The following is a 15,556-nucleotide window of genomic DNA, read 5'->3' on the forward strand; positions in this document are numbered from 1 at the left end:
CCTATTGTAATAGTGCATCTGAGTGTTTTGCTTTTAATTCTCAAAATACAGGTTCATTTCACTCATCAGTTTCACCTGACTGATGTACTCATTTGAAAAGCATAAGCAGAGCCAAATCCTGCTCTCAGAGTTGGCGAATCCTCTCACTGACAGCCAAGAGAGAGGGCTGCCCTACTACCCCAGGGGACCCTGCTTAGCAGCAGGCAGCATGATAATTGATCCTGATCCAATGTTTCTGAGTGAGAATCAGTGTCCTCGTTTCCACATCCCTCTCTCTTACAAGTCTATATACTCTTGTTTTCAGTACAATTGGAAACAGAACTGTCCCCAAGGATGACTTGAAAAGAATACTCATATAACCAGGGCTTCCGCTAACCAACAAGTGACATTTCCATGGTTCAAGTGTAACACACAAGATGTCTAGAATGAACTTGATTCAGGAGCCTCGAGCTTTATCTCCAGTCCTTCTACTGAACCTTGACAGAAACACATCACTGGGGACACATCCTGACTCTTTTCACCCCCACTCTGAGATGATCCTCTTCCTCCCCATAAATATATCTCTTGTATTTAAACGTATAACCCATGAGGGAAAGCCATCAACTCTCCATTACTAAAAATGTAATGTATAGGGGTAAAATGCACATTTTGAGATTTGATGATTGTTTATAACCCTTGTCTTCATGCTATTTGTTGAACTCTTTGCTTAGTGCAGAGTTAATCTTTTTTTAATATTTATTTATTTGTTTGTTTGAAAGGCAGAGAGTTACAGAGAGGCAGAGGCAGAGAGAGTGAGCGAGAAGTCTTCCATCCACTAATTCACTCCCCAAATGCCCAAAACAGCCCAAGCTGGACCAATCTGAAGCCAGGAGCCAGGAGTTTCTTCTGGGTCTCCCACATGGGTGCAGGAGCCCAAGGCCTTGGGGCATCTTCCACTGCTTTCCTAGACCATAGCAGAGAGCTGGATTGGAAGTGGAACAGCCAGGACTTGAACTGACGCCCGTATGGGATTCTGGCACCACAGGTGGTGACTCTACCCAGCTATGCCACAGCAGCAGCCTCACAAAGTTAATCTTATGAATATAAAGTAAACTGAAAGTAGATCATTGTAAAAATTAAGAATGCAAATAAGAGAGGAAGGAGGAGAAAGGGTGGCAGTGTGGGTGGGAGGGAGGGAAGGGCGGGAAGTATCACTATGTTCCTAAATCTGCATGTATGAAATTTGTATACCTTAAATAAAATTTTTAAAAAAAAGAAAAGTCATTTGACTTCACACATTCCAAAGGCAAAAAATCTAACCTGTCTTCACAAGAACCAAATCTGACTGACCTCAGTACCCAGGACTCAATGACACCCACAGTACCAGACTCTCTGTGCATGAAGCACACACTGGTCTTATTTGTAATTTGCCTGTTCAAAAACATACTTGTATTGAATAGTGATGTGACATTTGCTCAGTAATTAACTCCTGAGGCTCTTGAGTTCTTGAGGAGGCGTCCTCATTGGGAAGTCTACACACTGTTATATACCTATGCATGCTTACATGAATTGGATTTCTCTTGAATCTGCCTCCTAAGACTTATTTTGTGGGAGACCACATTTCTCTTTGTTCTTGTTCCTATGTGAAGCAGACAATTACACCTAACCTTTGTAGATTCAGAAAGTAAAAACTGCATTTGAGTAGAAAAATTACTTTGTGAGGCTTTTTAAAATTTAATTATTCACATAAATCTTCTGTACATTTCTAATGTATTTATGCAATTCTTTCAGATTTTTCCAGCATCCAAAATAATATTTGTATATTTTAGTAGATGTTTTATGAACTAATGTCTGTTTATTACCACCTTAGAAGATTTATTGTGACTCAATTTAAATCAATTGAATTCAATTTCTCTTGAGATTATTTATGTAAAAGATTACCACATCTTTTATTCCTTCTGACAAGCAGTTTATTACATATTTACGTAATTTATCTGCAACATACATTTATCTTCACTTTGGAAACAAGAAACATTGAAACATGAAATGCCTATTATAATTCTGGCTGACTGTAGGTGAGTGTTTTTGTTTATTTGTTTTTTTTTTTGAGAATACAGTATAAGCTTGAGTTTGAAAATTAAGGCAATTATTTCAACATTGCACGTTTTCTCTTTTAGGTTTAGTCATATCTTTTTGATCTGAATAATTAAAAACAGTTTAAATCTACATCTAATTTATGAAGAAGTGAAGCTGCATTGTAAAGCCATTGGGTTTTTCAATTACTTCCAGTTTCATTAGACAAACACGCAGGCTTGCACAGCTTCATCTTCTCCAAGGCAGCCAGAATCATCAGTTGGTTGTAATCCTCTTTCTCAGGGAACGGGGAAATTGAATTAGGAGAAGGGAGTTGGGCAGCAGCTGGAGCTGGGCCCACTTCTCTCTGAGACTTCAACGTGAGCTCAAACTGTGGAGGTGACACAGGAGGAGGTGGAAGTGAGCCAGAGGTCTCCAGAGGGGTGCCCTCAGACCTGCTCATTCTGCCCCCTTTGAAAGATGGGTCCCCAGAGCCAAACTGGAGGAGGACTTATGGGAATGGGATTACATCCTGGGAGCAGAGTTTTCACTCAACAGTATCAGAAATGTTTTATGCTATAACAGTTCAGATTTTCTTTTTAAGATTTATTTATTTACTTGAAAGGCAGAATTAGAGAGGCAGAGGCAGAGAGGGAGAGAGAGAGAGAGAGAGAGAAAGAGAGAGAGAGACCTATTCCATCCACTGATTCACTCCCCAACTGGCTACAATGGCTGGAGCTGGGCCAATCTGAAGCCAGGAGCCAGGATCCAGGAGATTCTTCTGGGTCTCCCACACAGGTACAGGGGCCCAAGGACTTGCGCCATCTTCTACTGCTTTCCCAGGCTATAGCAGAGAGCTGGATTGGAAGTGGAGCAGCTTGGACTCCAACTGATGTCCATATGGGATACTGGCACTTCAGGCAGAGGCTTTACCTGCTATGCCACAGCGCTGGCTAACAGTTCAGATCTGACCAATCCACTCTTCATCAGCCACCTTTTGACACCTTGAGTGTATCCCTTTCCATCCATAGCGTTGAAAACTCTTGTCTCTCTGTGTACTTACACTCTTGTGAAATACAATTACGGAGAGCTCAGTAAATATGCCGTGCTGTTTGGTGCCCTTTATATGTTTAGGAACTGTGCTTGCTCTGCTTAGAATGGCCTTCCTCACTCTGCTTGCCAGGTGAATTTCTGTCATTAGGAACCACATCCCACACTGTGTCTTCTGCAGAGCCACCCTTCATTCCAGAAGGTTCATTAAGCAGTTCCATCCTATGTCATATGTAAGCTAATATACTTTTCCTGCTGCTTCTGCAATTTGTGTCCACTTGCCACACAGGACTAGAAGCTTTCTGAAGGAGTGATCCACATCTTCTCCACTGTTTTAAAATTATTTTTAAAATTTATTTAATTTTTTTTTAATTTGAAGGGCAGAGTCAGAGAGGCAGAGGCAGAGGCAGAGAGAAAGAGGGAGGGAGAGATAGGTCCTCCATCTGCCGGTTCACTTCCCCAATGGCTGCAATGGTCAGAGCTAGTCCAATCCAAAGCCAGGAGCCATCAGACAGGAGCCTCCTCCAGGTCTCCCACACAGGTTCAGGGGCCCAAGGACTTGGGCCATCTTCTACTGCCCTCCCAAGGCCACAGCTGAGAGTCATAATGGAAGTGGAGTAGCCGGGACTAGAACTGGAGCACATATGGGATGCTGGTACTGCAGGCAGCAGCTTGACCTGCTATGCCCCAGCTATCAGAGAGAGCAGGCTCCCATCCACTGCTTCACTCCCCAGATGTGTTCATGGGCCTTGGGAGTGAGGCAGAGAACAAGGATCAAAACTAGAAGCTGTTGGCCGGCAGAGAACAAGGATCAAAACTAGAAGCTGTTGGCCGGCGCCACGGCTTACTAGGCTAATCCTCCGCCTGCAGTGCCAGCACTCCGGGTTCTAGTCCTGGTTGGGGCACTGGTTCCATCCTGGTTGCTCCTCTTCCAGTCCAGCTCTCTGCTGCGGCCGGGAAGGCAGTGGAGGATGGCCCAGGTCCTTGGGCTTCTGCACCCGCATGGGGGACCAGGAGGAGGCGCCTGGCTCCTGGCTTCGGAACGGTGCAGCGCGCCGGCCACGGCGGCCATTTGGGGGGGTGAACCAGCAAAGAAGGGGGACCTTTCTCTCTCTCTCTCTCTCTCACTGTCTAACTCTGCCTGTCAAAAAAAAAAAAAAAAAAAAAAAAAAAAAAAAAAAAAAACCAACAACAAAAAAACACCACCAGCACCACCAACAACAAAAACTAGAAGGTGTTAATTCAATCCAGGTTTCCTATGGTATAGCAGAAACCCACTATCTTGGGAAGTATCATTAGTACCTCCCAGCATCTGCATTAGCAGGAAGCTGGAATCAGTAACTGCATCTGGATATGGAATCTAGTCTCACCCATTTAGGAAACAGCTGTTGTACATGGTCTCTTTTTTAAAAATTTTATTAAGTTATACAAGTTTCATGTGTTTCATATATACAGATTTAGTGATACTTCTCACCCTACCCTCCCTCCTGCCCACATTCCAACCATTCTTTCTTCTCCCTCTCCCATTCCCTCTTGTAATTTTTACAAAGATCTATTTTGTTTACTTAATGACCATAAAATTAACCCTGCATTAAGTAAAAGAGTTCAACAAATAGTAAAAAGGAGAAAAAAATAACATTGTTCCTCAATGGAATGTAATCTGTGGGCCAAATACCTACTGGTTCTTCATTTTTGTTCTTGTCTACTGGGTATCAGTTTTACTGTCTACGAATATAAATATATGTAAAATTACAGTCTATAACTTTCAATAGTCTAAGATTCCTGGCAGTTTCAGAGCCACAACAGACAGAAAACATAACATCCTCAGTATACATTCAGGTGGAGACATTGAGGCTCAGAGAACCAAAGCACCCAGAATTCCAGTCTGGAATGAAATCGTGGTTAACAAATCCAGGGGCAATGAAAACTCCTGTATGCTCACTTCCTGCCGTCTGTTATGTTTACAGAGTGTGCAATTACTGTTGAACTAATGAAGTGATTAATTTAGAAACTTCTGACCACTCTTGGTAGTTGCCATCTTCAATCTGAGCATGGTGATCAGCTCACAGTATCTGAGAGGCTTCACTCCAGAAATAAGAAGGTACAGCTATTGCATCTTTGATGGATTTTCAGAAAAATCACTAGGAGTAGGTGCTGCATGAATAGGATGATGGGGTCCACAGAACACTAGGTGCACCTCCCTTATGTACACATAGACAGGTGAGGACCATATGGCTGCAGGACTTGTCTCATGCTAGGCAGCTAATAAATGGCAGAGACCAAACTAGCCAAAGTGGTTTGTGACCACAGTTGGTGATGATTTAGGTTGATGATGTGACATGGAGCCAACTGGAACTCTGGTTACTGTGTGTTTCTTCTGTTCTTCACCACTAAACACAATTTGGCCTTTCTTTGTTCACTATTTCCTTCTTTATTAAATGGGATCAGCAGCGGGTGACCTTTTTGCTGTACATTGTTGAGTCCTCACCTTTAGATGTTTCAACTTTGAATGATGCTTTGACACCAAATGTGGGAGAAGAACCATGGGATGAGTCCTCTGGTGAAACCTCCCTTTGCTCCATGATGTAAGTAAAGCCCAGATCCACCAGTACATATTTCTGTACTCTAGGCATTAGACAATGAGAACGAACTCACAAGAATACAGGACCAGAGGTTAGGCCACCACTTCTGACATTAGCATTCCATATCAGAGTGCTGACTGGAGTCTTGAGTGCTTCGCTTTCAGTCCAGCACCCTGCTAATGCCCCTGGGAAGGTAGTGGAAGATGACCCAAGTATTTGAACCCCAGCCACCTACATGGCAGACCTGCATGGAGTTCCTGGCTCCAGGTTTCTTGGTGACCCAGACCTGGCTGTTGGTCTGGTCTGGGGAATGAACCAGCGGATGAAAGATCTCTATCTCCTTCTCTCTGTCTCTTCCTCTGTTGCTTTGCTTTTCAAATAAATAAATCTTTAAAAACAACAACAACAAAAAAGAAGAATGTATGATGAGACTTCCAAAGCAGCCTTGGCAGTAAATGTTGCCCTTCTAGTGTCTCCTGATAATGTCCTGGCTGCTTGTTATGGGATGTGGGTTGTCATGGTGATGGGAGACCACTGCAGGGAGGGCAAGGAAAAGTAATCTAGAAAAGGATTAGGAAATATTGTGGTGGAAGATGTTTTTGGCTTGTAAGCTTTGGTTGAAATACTTACTAGAATGAGGTTGGAGACAATCAGAAGCTTATTCCATGATGCTGGCAAGAAAAAAAACACATCACAAAAATCTCCTAGGGTTCTAAAACGTAGAATGTGTGCTTCTTTCTGCCTCAAATTCTGCAGCTCTGAGAACTCAGCTTTCCTTGTTCCCCATCCAGGGACCTTCACTCTCCCGATACTCCCTTTTTCTGATGAAACAGTCTTCTGTTTTCAGAATGCAGAATATTAACAGACCTCAAAACACCAAAAGATAACGTAGTTTGCGAATACTTTCTTCTACTCATAGGTTGTCTTTTGAATTTTGTTGGCTTTTTTTGGCATGCAAAATCTTTTTAGCTCGATGATCATAAAATAATAATATTAATAATAAAAGGGGCAGGGAGACACTTTGTAGGTGATGGGTAAGTTCATGACACCAATTGTGATAATTTCACAGGTATATGCTTATCTCCCAATTCATCAAGTTGTATACATTAATTACATAGAGTTTTTATAGGTCAAAAATTAAATAAAAGGAAACATTTTTAAAAGCATAAAGAGGCTTTTAAAAAGGTTGATTTTATTGAATTTAAATTCAACTGATCTATATTTTTGTTTAATCATGAATTGGGGTTAGATTCATTCCAGTGGTTTATTTAAAAATCAGTGTTCTTTTTAAAGGCCATTGACTAAGTTTGTGAAAATTCTTTTTATGTATTTCTATTAATAATAGCTCTTGTTTATGCATTAGATAATGTTATTTATTTTTTATATTTTCTATTTCAACAACTATTCCAGAAAGAAAAAACAATGTTGGAGTTCAGAGATAATTTTATTTGCTACACAGGACAATTAGGAGACAGCTTTCAAAACAAATTATATTAAACACGATATTGAAGATATCTTCACTGGACTTATCTGAAGATATATGAAAGACAAAAAAGGCAGAGGAAAGGAAGACACAGAGGGAGAAGAGGGGAAAGATATATTAAAGTGTATGCACATGGGAAGGGCATTTAGTGCAGCAATTAAGATGCCACTTGTGATACCCACTTCCCAAATTGAAATGCATGGTTCCAGTCCCAGCTCTGCTTGCAATTCCAGTTCCCAGTTAATATGTACCCTGGGAGACAAGCTGGTGGCGGCTCAAGTACTTTTGTCTCCACCACTTACATGGGAGACCCTGATTGAGTTCTAGCTCCCAGCTTTAACCCGGCCTAGCTCTGGCTGGTGAAAGTATTTAGCAGTGAACCAACAGATGAAAGGTCTCTTTCTCCCTCTCTCCCTCTCAAATAAATTAAATAAAAGCCTTTACGAAAACAAACACGTGAACAGAAGTTATAGGTGTGTTAGAGGGAGGGGCCATAATATTTCTCTTTAAGTAATAATCAAACTGCAGCACACATTATTTTTTATATAAAATTATAATCTCTATAAAATATAAGTAGGAATTATTTCACATAAAGTCATTTTCACAACTTAAAGTATTTATAAAACAGATTGGAAAGCATTTGTTACTGGATAAAATAAAGACACAATATCTGATCATAAGATTGGCTTTGAAAGTGTCTTTCACATAGGAACAAGGAAATCACTATTTCTAGTTTGTATAAACTGTGATTTGTGTACAAGGACATAACATTCAGTGCACACACACATACAAACACTTGCACAAACACTGGTGTCCCAAATTAAAAAAAAACAATGCTTTTCTTTTTATCCTTACAGCACTCCTTTCTACTCTTTTCCAGGAAGTCTTTGCCTTTTTTGAGAACATGCAGAGCACGTGTGGTCAGGAGTATAGATCAGCGAAGCAAGAGACTGAAACAGAACGGATGCCAGGTTCTGACACTTCCCCAAAATGGTGGAATGCAAACAGGTCCCTGGTGAGCCCAAAATGGCAGGTGGTGACATCAGTATATCATTATAACCTTCACCCTGGGTAGTTTGGGCCAATGTCTAGGGCTGCCGTAACGAAACCGATTCTCACACTTCTGGAAGACACAAGTCCAACACCACAGTGGCAGCAGGGCGAGGTTCCCGCTGAGGCTCCAGGTGAGGATCCCTCCCTCCTCTCTTCTTCCGGCATCTGGTGGCTCCTGGTGTTTCTCGGCTCATGGCCTCATCCCTGCAGCCTCTGCCTTCATCTTCATGTTGACTTCGCCTCATCTCCCTGTGCCTTTGGCTCACGTCATGTAAGAACTCTCATTAGTTTAAGGGCCCTTCCTACCCCAGAATGATTTACTCTGGATCTTTTCCTTAATCATATCTGCAAAATCCCAGGGTCACAATCTGAGGTTCTGAGTGCATACTGGTTTTGGAAGGACACTATTTAAGCCACCACAATCTGAAAGAATAGAAAGTGTAGCTAAAGGTGCTCCCAAGGACAGCTTCTGCTCATACAAAAATGCACAGTGCATAACTGGTGTGTCTTCAGCCTGCTTAACCAGGCAGCCCCTCCCCAGCCACTTTCCACTGCAACCACACGTGAGCTCAGGGCTCAATCACCTGGCCACCTACCTGTGAGTATATTCCCAACCCACTGTCTTCTGTCATCATATCCTAAATTCTACAGTCTCACCCATATGTAAATGACTGAAACAATAGAACCTTAAATCCACTGGGACCTTGACTTGTATACCAGTCTTTCCTCTGACAGAGTAGCATCCAGAAACTGGTGGGTCCACCGCCCGTGTGCATCCTCTGGTTCTGGGCTGGCTGTGCTACACCATGCTCCCTCCCTTCCTTCTGCCTGCTTTGTTCAGTTTTGCAAACTCATCTCTTTATTAGAATACACTGTGTTCTTTCCATTCTGTTCCTCCCTTTAGCCCTCTTCTGAATTCCAGCTGACCCCTCATAAAAGTCTTTCCTCTTTTCTTTCTCATTTCCTCTCCCTGTCTCAAGGGAATTTTATTTGTGAGCCCAGAGCCTTAAAGATAAGAGTACTAGGGATGTATTTGTGTCAAAAGAAAGGGGGGACTGTAGCTTTGGAAGCAAAATTAAAGCAAAGAAGCGGTACCATCAGTCTCTAATGCTTTTGAAAGTGGGAGGCTGTCCGTTCTCTCCACCAGGATGAAAGACTATTGGGAAGACTTTTTCCAAATTAGCTCACTCTAAAAAGAGAAGAAAACTTGTTTGTATGACTGCTGAAGATATAAAAAGCTGCTTCTGGTCCTGCCTTGCTGCAGCATTCAGCTCACCAGCTCCTGATCTCACAGAAACATGCTTTGGTAGGGGTTCAGTTCCTTATACACGGCCTCAGGCTGATGAGAGGCCCCAAGACTACAGCGAGGGAAAATGTATAGGAAGGCTAGTGTAGATGAAGACCTAAGCCACGTTACTCAGTGATGTTTATATATTTATTGAAGCTAATTTGTTGACCTGCATCCTTGTATCTGACTCTCAGTTGATTTGGAACTCGCAGAGCTAGGAAGGGATATTTGCAAAGAGTACCCTCAAACCACAACAGTAAAAATTAGAAACACTTCCACTGGTCTATGGGAATCCCAGAACAGAATTCTGTGTGTTTCATCAACATGTTCTTTACAAATAGGGATTGAACTGTGCCATTCAATATGGCAGCCATCAGGCATGTGTGACTACTGAGCACTGAAATGTGTGGGATACAAAATGAGAGGTGCTGTGACACAACATACATGCCAGACTACCAAAACCTGCTTAAAAAACTAAAATATCTCAATAATTCTTGTATTGATTCCATGCTGAAATGACTCTTTCAGATATATTGGATTAAATAAAATATATAATTACATGAAAGAAAGAGGGAGAATTTCATGTGATACATTTTTTAAAAGATTTATTTGAAAGACAGATTAGCAGAGAAGGAAAGAGACAGAAAGAGAGACAGAAAGATATCTTCCATGTGTTAATGATTCACTCACCAAATGGCTGTAACAGCCAGGGCTGGGAAGGGCAAAGCTAGGAGCCCAGAACTCTCTCTGGGTCTCCCATGTAGGTGCAAGGGCCCAAGTACATGGACTATCTTCTGCTGCTTTCCCAGGCACATTAACTGGGACCTGGATTGGAGGAGGAGCAACCAGAACTCAAACAAGTACTTGTTCGGGATACTGGAGTTGCAGGCAATGCCTTAACCCACCACACCACAATATAGGCCCCCTCTTGAAATATTTTTAATAAATTCCTCATGGACTTTTTCCCTCTCTAATTTATTGGCATAAATTTTATAATAATATCTGTGTATGTCTATTCATTTCTATGTAAACATCAAATGAGTAGGTTTGAGGACTCCCACCTGTCAATACAATGACCATTTTCATAATCATAATCCTTTTGTAGTCACCCCTTTATCCTTACTCAATGACAATGGCTAATTTCTTTTCCATTACTGTGTTTTTCATTTGAGCAAAGTTATACAGATGGTCCCCAACTTAGGATGGAGTACTTCAGGATTTTTCAACTTCACAATTGTGTAAAAGCAATATGCAACGCAGCAGAAACCATACTTTGAATTTTGAGTTTGTATCTTTCCTGGGCCAGCTTTGTGAAGCCCCACTCTCTTAGGTGATTCCGGGCAGCCACAGCAAGTGTAGCTCCCTATCAGCCCTGCAGTTACCAGAGAAACACTAAGTGCTCTACAGTGAGCTGTGCTGTTGAGCCAGCATGTACCATGGGCTAGGAGAATTCAATGCATTTTCAACTTACAATACTTGGAATCTACAATGGACTGATGGGGTGTAATTCCAACAGAAACTGAAGGGCCTCTGTATAAAGGAGTTCAGAGTGTATGATCTCTTGGGCTTTTTGCTCAGTAAAACTCCCCCAGTTTGTTGCACATGAAGTAGCTTGTGCCTTTGCTGGGTCCTCTTCCATGGCATGGATGTACCACAGCTTTTATTTATTTGTTTATTTATGTATTTTAATTTTTATTTATTTATTTGAAAGGCACAGTTACAGAGAGAGAAAAAGGGAGAGACAGAGAGATCTGGTTCACCCCCCAAATGGCCATAATGGCCAGAGCTGGGTCCAGCTGAAGCCAGGAGCCTGGAGCTTCTTCTGGGTCTCCCACATGGGTGCAGGGGCCCAAACACTTGGGCCTTCTGTTGCTGCTTTCCCAGGTGCATTAGCAAAGAGCTGGATTGGAAGTGGAGTAGATGGTACCCATATGGGATCCCAGGGTTGCAGGCCTAGTGAGTAAAGCAAACCACTAGGCCACAGGGCCATCCCTGTACCACAGCTTTTAAAGTCAGTCATACATCCAAAGACTTCTAGATAATTTTCAGTTTGGGACAATTATGCATAAGGCCACCATGAACATTCCTTTTTGTGTGAACATAAATTTTTATTTCTCAGGAATGAATTCCCAAGTCTGTACTTCCTGAGTCTTATGACTTATTTTCCTATGCCAATATAATTTGAAGAGCTATCCTGTCTTTACATCTCATGGTAGTATCCTTTTTTTTTGTTTCTTCTTTTTTCTTTACCAGTCTTGCTCTTAACTATGGATTTTATTAATCTTTCCATTTTCCCCCAATTTTAAATTGTTTAATTTTAGATCAGCTTTAGATTTAAAGAAATGTTGCAAAGATGGTTCTGAGAAAGCCTTTATACATCTCATTATTTCCACATTGTTATCACCTTGTTTTTTTCCAAAACAGATTTGTTTATTTTATTTATTTGAAAGGCAGAATTAGGGAGAGGGAGAGGGAGAAGGAGAGAGAGAGAGAGAGATCTTCCATCCACTAGTTTAGTCCCCAAACGACCACAACTGCCAGAACTGGGCCATTCTGAAGCCAATAGCCAGGAGTTTCTTTTAGGTCTCCCTATTCTGCTGCTTGTACAGGCGTATTAGCAGGGAGCCAGATTGGAAGTGGAACAACCAGGATTTGATCCGGTGTCCATATGGGATGTCTGCACTGCAAGCAGTACCTTTAATGACTACATCACAACACCAGCCCCAACACCTTACATATCTAACAAAACTAAGAAACCAACATTAGTACATTTAACTGCTAAATACACTATGGGCTTTATTCAGGGTGTGCTGGTTTCTCCACTAGTGTCTGACCTGGGATTCCATCCTGGACACAACACTGCATTAAGTTGTCACATCTCCACGGGGTCCTCTAGGCTGAGACACTTTGTCAAATTTTTCTTGTGATTGATGTCATGACAACTTCTGTTTTTTTTTTTTTAATTTTTTTTTTTAATATTTTGAGAGTCAGAGAGGTAGAGACAGATAAAAGAGTGCTTTCATCTAGGGGTTCACTCCCTAAGTGCCCTCAATGGCCTGAGCAAGGCCATAAGAAGAGTCAGGTCTCCCACATGGGTAGCATGAACCCAATTAGTTAAGCCATCGCCTGCTGCCTCCCAGGACATACAGTAGCTGGAAGCTGGAGTCGGGAACTGCATTCAGGTGTTGAAATGAGACATTCCGATGTGGGACAGAGGTACGTAAATGCATGGCTGAATAAACTCCTGCCCAGCGTTGGCAGTTTTGGAGAGTATGATCGTGTGTTTTGTAGAATGCCCCTTAGTTTACGTTTTTCTTTTGATTTCCTCATGCTTAGACTGTAGTTGCAGGTTTGAGAAAAAAGATCACAGAAATGAAGTATTCTCAGCCTGCTCCCAACGTGATTTGTCTTTGATGTTGACATTGATCCTCAGCAGAGAGAGTCTGAGGTCTCAGTAGAAAGTTACTTCCCCTTTCCCATACTCTATTATTGGTAACAAATCTTTATTGGCAACAAATCACTAACTCCGGGCCACACTCAGGTGGGCAGTGGTCAAGGAAATTAAATCCTTCCGAAAAGGCTCATATACTTTTAAAAATTTCTCTTTTTCTCTCAAGTACCAGCATCTGGTGTAAGTAAAACCCTTTCTTGTTTTACCCCATGGTATGTAAAAACTATATCTAAGTGTTAGTATGGAAGTAAGGTGTTTTCTGCTTTGCCTTTGCAGATGCCCACTTCAGCTCTGTCAGGGTTAAACAGATTTTTGTTGGCTAATTTGAAACTTAATCACCATTTATCATTTTGTTCCCTGTTGGAAAATGCATTTTAAGACCTAAATGACTCACTTACTAACATGCTTCAGAAACAAAAGGCACTTAGCAGTGGGAGGCTATTGTGAAGTATAGAGAGAGAGCCAGGGCTCCCCTTTCTTTCTACATCAAACCTAAACCTGTGTTCCCAGCTTTTCAGACACTTCAATTTGGACCTCAGACTATATCCCATGTTATTTTCTTTTACTTAGTTCGTGTTGCTATACCAATTTGGAAATTAAAATGCTGGGGCAATTCAGCCTTTTGAATACCTCTAATGACCATTTTTGGTAGTTGTATCTCTTAGCACAAATCTGCTTCCTTGGGGTCTTCAGAGTTCATGCAAAATATGTGTTATGAAAAAAGTATGTATGCATTGCAGAACTTTTCACACCTATAGTAAACTTACCTTTGAATTCCATTTATTCACATAATGGTTATTCATTCATATCAATGGTTACAATTTCATTTATGGATTTGTGAGTTAGAGAGCTAGAGAGGGAAAGACAGAAAGAGAAAAAGTGAGAGAGAGAAAAAAAGATAGAGAAAGAGAGAAAGAGTTCTCAACTGCTGGTTCATTCTCCAAATGGCCACAGTGATAGGGCTATTCAGTGTGAAAAGCCATTCAATCCAGGTTTCCATGTGGGTATAAGGACCCAATTAATTGAACCATCATCACGATCTCTCAAGGTCTGTATCAGCAGGAAGCTAGACTCAGTGACAGGTATCCAACCACTAGCTAAAATGTTTATTACATCCATGAACTTCTTTTTCTTAATCTTAACATTTTATTAACAATGATTGCATAAGTTTATGGGCAACAGTGCAACATTTATAAAATGTGTATTGTTCAACTCAGGGCAATCGACATTTCCCCTTTGACATTACCGTCAGGATTTGCAGGCTTGGAGTTTCTTTCTTCTATTTGCTCATAGCATTTATAATATTTTGTTGTGAAGTATAGTCACACCACAATGCTGGGTAATACCAGGAACTTATTCCTTCAGTCTAACTGATTTAGTATCTACTATCCATATTCCATCTTTATTGCCCTTCCCCTCCCAGTCTCTAGTAATCACTAGTCTTTCTGTTCAAACTGAGGTTTCTTAGCTTCCACATAGGAGTGACAACATGCAGAATCTGCCTTTTGGCTTCTTTCACTTATTTCACAGTGTTCTCCTGTTCCATGCATTTTGCTGCAATTGACAGAATTGCTTTCTTTTTAAGGCTGAATAATATATATATATATATATTCACACACAGCGCTTTCCATTATATATATACAAAAATTTCCATTTTATATATTTTAATATATATTATATACACACACAACACTTTCCATTATATATACAACATTTTCCATTATATATATTATATATAATATATGTAATGGAAACAATATATATAATATATAATAGAAAGTGTTGTGTGTATATTTATACACACACATATATTTATATATATATATATTATTTAATGTAAATATCTCACATTTTCATTTTCCACTCATCTGATGATGGACACATTGGTTGATTTCATATTGGCTATTGTGAGGAGTAGTGCAGCTAACAAGGTGGACCAATACAGTGATTTCTTGTCTTTTGGAGATTAGATATCTGCATATGTGTCTGTGCGTGTGTGTGTTTTCAGTAATGAGATTGCTGGAAGAACCCTGGTCCTTCTAAACTTGAAGCTCCTTAGCATTAATCTAAATTATGCTTAAAGGCCATGGCTGCTGTTGGTTTAGCATTTCAGTGCTCTCTGCTTGCAGAGTTTCAGCATTTCAAAGGCCATGGTGGCAGCTCTAATGCTTCTCAGAAGAATGACAGACTATTTGCCAGGGGAATCTTTTCCCTGGATATTTATAAAATGCCTCTCAATACGCCAGATGCTGTGTTAGGCTCTGGGCACAGAGTATAAACGAGAAATTGGTGGAATATAATACATTATCAGGGTTTTACACAAGCTATCCCTTTAATTCTCCACTCTGCTACCAGAATGGTCATTCCCAAGCACAAAAGTCATCATTTCACTCTTTATTTTTAAGAAAGATTTATTTATTTTTTTTAAAGTTGATCAACAGAGAGGCAATGACAGAGAGAGATATCAATCTTCCATCTGCTGGGTCACTCCCCAAATGGCCAAAACAGCCAGGGCTGGGTCGGGCTGAAGCCAGGAAGAGGACCTCAATCCAGGTCTCCCACATCAGTGACAGGGGCTCAAACACTTGGGCTATCTT

The sequence above is a fragment of the Oryctolagus cuniculus genome, chromosome 6, assembly GCF_051225735.1.
Source record: "Oryctolagus cuniculus isolate XC-2025 breed Fujian yellow rabbit chromosome 6, ASM5122573v1, whole genome shotgun sequence".
Classification (NCBI taxonomy): domain Eukaryota; kingdom Metazoa; phylum Chordata; class Mammalia; order Lagomorpha; family Leporidae; genus Oryctolagus; species Oryctolagus cuniculus.